This window comes from Lactuca virosa, chromosome 4, assembly GCF_052849685.1.
Source record: "Lactuca virosa cultivar CGN04683 chromosome 4, Lactuca_virosa_CGN04683_v6, whole genome shotgun sequence".
Taxonomy (NCBI): domain Eukaryota; kingdom Viridiplantae; phylum Streptophyta; class Magnoliopsida; order Asterales; family Asteraceae; genus Lactuca; species Lactuca virosa.
In genome coordinates this window covers 331,715,911-331,722,341 of record NC_136429.1, presented here as the reverse complement: position 1 = coordinate 331,722,341, position 6,431 = coordinate 331,715,911, and the positions used below count along the sequence as shown (strand labels likewise).

General features: G+C 40.6%; 1 non-coding gene across 1 annotated transcript; it reads right to left on the bottom strand.

Moving 5' to 3' along the window:
• Positions 1 to 5,763: 5,763 nt before the first annotated feature.
• Positions 5,764 to 5,870, bottom strand: LOC145110139 (small nucleolar RNA R71). The gene has a single exon (XR_013709519.1). It is a non-coding gene; the product is annotated as a small nucleolar RNA R71 (small nucleolar RNA).
• Positions 5,871 to 6,431: the final 561 nt, after the last annotated feature.

Sequence of the window (6,431 nt, the reverse complement as noted above, 5' to 3'; positions counted from 1 at the left end):
AGATTGCCTATTCCCCATGATCAGATTCATCATTCCATGCTCCACCTATTTACTTTCTCTTAGTCCCTGCAAATCAGAACAAATATGAAAACCACATCCTATATCAAAGTCCCCAAGAATGAGTACGTTGTGAGTTATTAATTTGAATAGTGTAAATACCTGCTGACGATGGCTTTACTTTATCATCCTTAATGTCCTGCAAGTACTTGGGGCAGCTTCGTTTCCAATGGCCCTTATCATTGCTGTAACATCCATAAAATTCAAGAAAAATTTAAACTTTACAAAACCAACCCAAAAACATAACTCGTTTATAACATAGTTTCCAAAACATTATCCATATCAGAGTTTTCCCAAAATCATAAGTCCAAAACATGAGGGTGTGTATGGTCATGCCTTCGCCTTCCCGCGATCCTCTGAAATACCTGAAACATAACCCAAAACATTAAGCCAATGCTTAGTGAGCTTTCCCCCAAAGTACCAACACACAATACAAATAACAATAACAAACAACATGCATATAGAGCCTTCAGCATGGCTGGATCGCCTTACAAGCCTTCAGCCTATTTGGACCGCTCACAGGACCTTCAACATGACTGGACCGCTGAACCGGACCTTCAGTCTATCTGGACCATCCTCCGGGCCTTCGGCCTAACTGGTCCGCCTCGCATGCCTTCAGTCTATCTGGACCGCCCTGGGTCTCTTGGCCTTCTGCACACAGCAGGACCGCCTGAACCCAATACACCATCATATCTCAACATGTTACATAATCAACCATAGCTAGCATATACCAGTAAACATACATATCTAACAGATCACTATATCATAACAACATCCTATCTACCAGGATACAGATCTAACAGATCACTACAGCATAACAACATCCTATCTACCAGGATACACATCTAACATATCACTATAGTACACAATCATACCATAAACCAGGATAACAATCTAAAGGGCCAACCTTGGTGCCTTCGACCCAGAAGTACAGTGAGGAAAACTCACCTCAATCCGCTGATAAACAATTGAATGAATCTCGGGCTGCTGGTCCGGAAAATCCTCGCACATTCAATATCAAATAACATCCAGTTAATATTTGAATTCCAACCCATAACCAAGAGTCTAAGTTACATAGCCCAAAACCAGGGTAAAAGACCATTCTACCCTTTGACTCGCTTGGCCCAAAGCCAAGGCCCAACTCAGCTACACCCAAGGCCCAATTCCTAAATGATGCTCCAAAGCCCAATATGGCCCAATCTTTCAAATTGGGCCCCCAAAACCAATCATGGGCCTAAATCCAAAGGAGTCCAAAATGTACAAACCAGAAGCCTAACATAGAAGTGTAATGGCCCAACAGTGGCCCATCCTCAAAAGCCTAAAATGACACACTGGGGAGTACGCCCTGTGTACCAGAGTGGTACACCCCGCATACGCGCCCCCGAAGCATATTGTACAAGTCCACAATGCACAAACTCAACATTACGTTGAGCGTACTCTTAAGTACGCCCAACGTACTCCTCCAACCACCTTTTCACTCCAATAACCCCTTAATCGGTTAAGACAAAGTACCAAACTCTCGGATATGGTTCTATAAGACTACTTATCACGTAAATTTGGCAACTTTACGTGCTTGCAAGGCAAAAAGTGGGATCAAAAGATCAATAAGGACTTAACAAAGGTCTTAATGCTTGCATGGACCATAATACATCATAAAGCTTGCATTTTTATGAACCTTGGGGCTGAATGGAGCTAAGATCTAGCATCCATTGCTTCTGGAGAAGAACAAAAACCCATCTTTATCACAAAAGAATCCAAAAAGAACAAAATACTCCATGAACTAGATCTAACATATAAGATCATCAAGATAGAAACTTTATACCTCCAAAATGTAGATCTAGATGCAACAATCTTGGATCTAAAAGCTTCAATCCATCCCACACTTCTCTAAGAAATTCCTTTTTCTTCTATGAACACTAAAAAGCTTGAAATAACACCAAAAGCTCAAACACCACTCAAATGGGGATTAGGGTTTAGAGGGATGGAGGATGAAGATATTAGGGTTAGGTGATGAGATAAGGAGCTTAAATAGGGTCCAAGACCCTAAAATAGGGTTTGGGTCTTATTGGAGTACGCCCAACATACTTCTGGTATGCCGAGCGTACTCCTTAGAGCATCTGCGATCAAACTGTTTAGTATGCCCAGCATACGCCATTGTACGCCCCACATACTAGCCTTAGCACCTGTACGCCCCGCATACACTTGTGTACGCCCTGCGTACCCGGTTTCACCCTAAAACCTTTAAAACTTTCGAAGGCCAAAACTTCTTTGTTCTAAGTCCGTTTCCGACGATCCTTCTATCCACGAAAAATGTAATGAGAAACTCTACATTTCTATCAACTCATACATGCCTTAAAACCTCTCGAAGAAAAATCCAAATTCCATAAAAGCCCGAACTGACACTTTACCGAAATACCCCTTAACTCCAAAACACAAATCGAACTTCCCGGATCACCCCAATTACCATACCCACACCCAAATGTATCTAAATATCTTTTCCTAAAAGACCCTAATCCTGATGAAACTCGGTCTTCGGTCCACCACCCCGCATTAGGAAACGATTCGGAACAGGGCGTTACAACTCTCCCCCACTTAAATTAGATTTCGTCCTCAAAATCATTCCTTACCATCCCTGGCACGCCAGACAACCTATGCAACACGGTCACAACCCCGAGCATACCACAGCCTTCCCAAGGCAACCACAACCAACCCTAGCAGGGCTCTCCAACCCAAAGTTGGACGAATCCCTCTCAGCCTCAAAGAATCCCATGAAAATAACTATGTCTCCTCAACCTGAAATCTGAAGTCTCGAATTGGTCTGACTCCCTGACAGACCGCCCATACTGTACCGTTGCTAGTTCCATTCTACTTATTCCCCAACCGACTACTCAACTTCTGATAACCAGAATTCCCACCATAAAACATATTCACAGACCATACGTTGTTGCTGACAACCTTTCACTTGACCAAAGGAATAGATATTCCTTCGAGGGAAAGCTCATCCTTATGACAACAATTTTCCCAGGAATATAATGAACAACAGGAGACAAACTGGGAGATGAACCTTCTAGTACTGAACAAGGCACTGCTTCCTTTAACTCCTAAATCAACAAACCGCTGCCGAAATTCCGAAACCCCACACTTTCCTGGCCCCCACACAGATAGAACCAAACCAAACCCCACACTTTCCTGGCCCCCACACAGATATAACCATCCTTTAACCCTGAACCCCTTCAACTGACACCCTTGGCATACATATTCCTTAATTCACACCCTACTGAAATGAAGACCTTGCACATAAACACCCGTGATTTCCAACATGCGTTCTCACCAAAAACCAACTCAGTACATGATATTGCCATATTTATACATATTTTTAGGCAATATGTATTTACATTTTTATTAATAATTTGGTTATTTGCATAGAATAATGGTACTTATTGGCTTAAATTATATTTTGCAGCCAAATAGAAGCATTTTCGAAGAGAGGGACTAAAGTTGACAAAACATGGAACTTTGGAGGCTTGAAGGAAAGAAGAATAAAAAACTCAGCAAAACACGTACTCACGACGTGAGTAATTGAAGACTCACGACGTGAGTGGAGTATTCTAGAAGATATGCACCGGAAGAAAGAGTCCTTGTCGAACACTTTTATCTCGTACTCATGACGTGAGGCTTATCGGCTCACGACGTGAACTTTGAAAAATCGAAAACTATATATATCCTTGTCTATTACGACTTGGGGGACTTTTGGCTGCCTTGGAGGGTTCCTGGAGATGATTTTCAGAAGAGAAGAAGTTCTAGAATAGGGTATCAACACAAAAGGAGAAGAGAAGTTCATAAGTTGACTTCTAGTTTGGTACATTTAGTATGCTTTTTAATATGACTTGTGTTTGTTTAATTGCTAGTATGTCCACGTAAACCTAGCTGCTTCTGTTAGCTATATGAAGCTGGAACTCATGGTTTTAATACATTAGATTTGACTTTACTTGTTGGTATTGTGCTTGTGTTAGATTGATTGAACCTAGCATGTTTGATTTAGTATTGGATTGCTTTAAATTCTTGTTTTTGTGTAGTTAGTGAATATGAAGCTGCATGAATATGAATACCTAATAATTCAGTGAACACTAGTTTATTAGAGCTAAGATCAAACCAATCTTAGATAAGTAATTGGATCATTGAATTAGGCTGTGCTAGAGAACTCATATTATGACCATAATTATGTTTATCAAATCAATCTTACATGGCTCCAATCATATTCAATAATTGATTATGTGTTAACTATTGTGTGACCATACATAGACTTACATGAATTAATTAATGTTAGTAGATTTAGAACTAAATTGCTAATACTATCTTAATTGGTACCAACAGTAATTGTCATAGCTAAATTATAAACCATTACGGGAAAGTGGATTCGAACTAACAGAAGTGTTTTGTTAATTGATTGAATTTGTATTAAGAATTAAGTTCATCCAAACTTGCAAAATTAGATAAAACCCCTTCCTTTGTTAATAATTAGGTTAATTTAATAGTAAGTAGATTAATTAGTGAATACCGTTCCCTGTGATCGACACCCGACTTACCCAAAACTATACTATAGTCTGACTAGGTACACTGCCTAGGTGCAATTAGTTAGTCAAGGTAGTTAGGTTATAAATATAAAATTAGGTGTAGCTATTTGCACGCATCAAGTTTTTGGTGTCGTTGCAGGGGAACGGCTTATTTGATAGTTTATTTATTTCTTTAGATTGATCGATCCTTTTTGTGGGGTAAAACCTGCAAAAAGTTACTTTTTCAGCTTAGGTTTTTGTTTCAGTACCAGATTCACGACGTGAGCCTTAAGCTCACGACGTGAATTCAGTAGTTTTTCGTTTTTTTTCGTTTTTCTTTTCTGTTAGTTTTTCTGCGACAACACGAGGTGGTGACCTTTACCACGTCATGGTGGCCAGTCAGTAGGCAATTTGTATTTAGTTTTTGTTCAGTTTTACGTTTTTATTTTGTTTATTTTGCAGAAGTTCATGACCAGAGGTTCCAACACACCTTTGGTACCACCACTTGAAGATCCAGAGTCAGCCCTTCACAAAAAGAAGGATAAGAACATGAAAAAAGATCAAACACCAAAGAAGACACCCTTACAAGAGTTCAAGTCAGTGTTCTCAAAGAAGTCGGGGAAGAAACGGGAAAATCGAGTTCATCTTCAAATGACAAGAGCAAGATTGAAAGCCTAGATCATATACCTATCCCAAACGAATCTGAATACGAGTCCGAGAACGAGTTTGGACTATATACGAGAGAACCCGAAGACGAGCCAAGCAACAAAATGGCGAACATCGAAGAAATGTCAATGGGAGCTTACAAGAACCGTATTCGAGAAGATGTTGGTGCGGGATTAGTACAACCCGTGATTCCTGCCACTGCTACATTCGAGTTGAAGGGACATATCCTTAATGCACTAAAGGATATTCTGTTTATGGAAAGGATCACCAGGACGCTTTCAAACATCTAGATGAGGTCAATGACATTGCTGACTATTTCAATGTCCCAAATGTTAATAGAGATACTGTCTTGCTGAGGATGCTACCAGTTACTTTCAAAGGAGCTGCAATAGACTGGTTGAAAGCACTCCCACCTGGTACAATCACTACTTGGGCTCAAATGCGTGAACAGTTTCTAGACAAATTTTGCCCACCATCCAAGATAGCTAAACTCAAGAAGGAAATAGCCAACTTTGAGCAACAATCGGGGGAGTCACTATACGAGTCATGGGAGCGTTACAAAGGATTGTTAAGGAATTGTCCTCAACATGACCTTAATATTCAACAAGAGATGTCTATTTTCTATGATCGGGTCAATGTCATGACTAGGCAACTCCTTGATTCACAAGGCCCTCTCACGAAGAAGAATCCTAACCAGATCAAGGTGCTAATTGAAGAGTTCGCGAAGCATTCTCGTGAGTACCATAACCCAAGACATGATGGAGTAAAAGGTAGTGGAGGTGCGCATTCTGAAGAGATGGCTGCTATGATGGCAATGCTTAACAATATGGACCGAAGATTGACCCAAATGGACCAATAAATTCATGCGATTAGAGTTGGTTGTGAGAAATGCAATGGTCCACACTTGACTAGAGATTGCCATATGGATGAGTATGGGAACAAGAAGGCTCAAGTATGCTACTCGATTGGGGACAAGTATGATGAAGATTGGAGAAAGCCAAAGAAGGAGTGGCTGCCATACGATGAGTACAAGAAGCAGAAGGAGGAAAAATACAGACAGACTGGCCGGGGCTTCTACCAAAAGGAGCAACCACCAGTTGAGAAGAAAGCTGATCTGGAGACCATGTTAGTTCGTTTCATGGAAGTTTTAGAGAA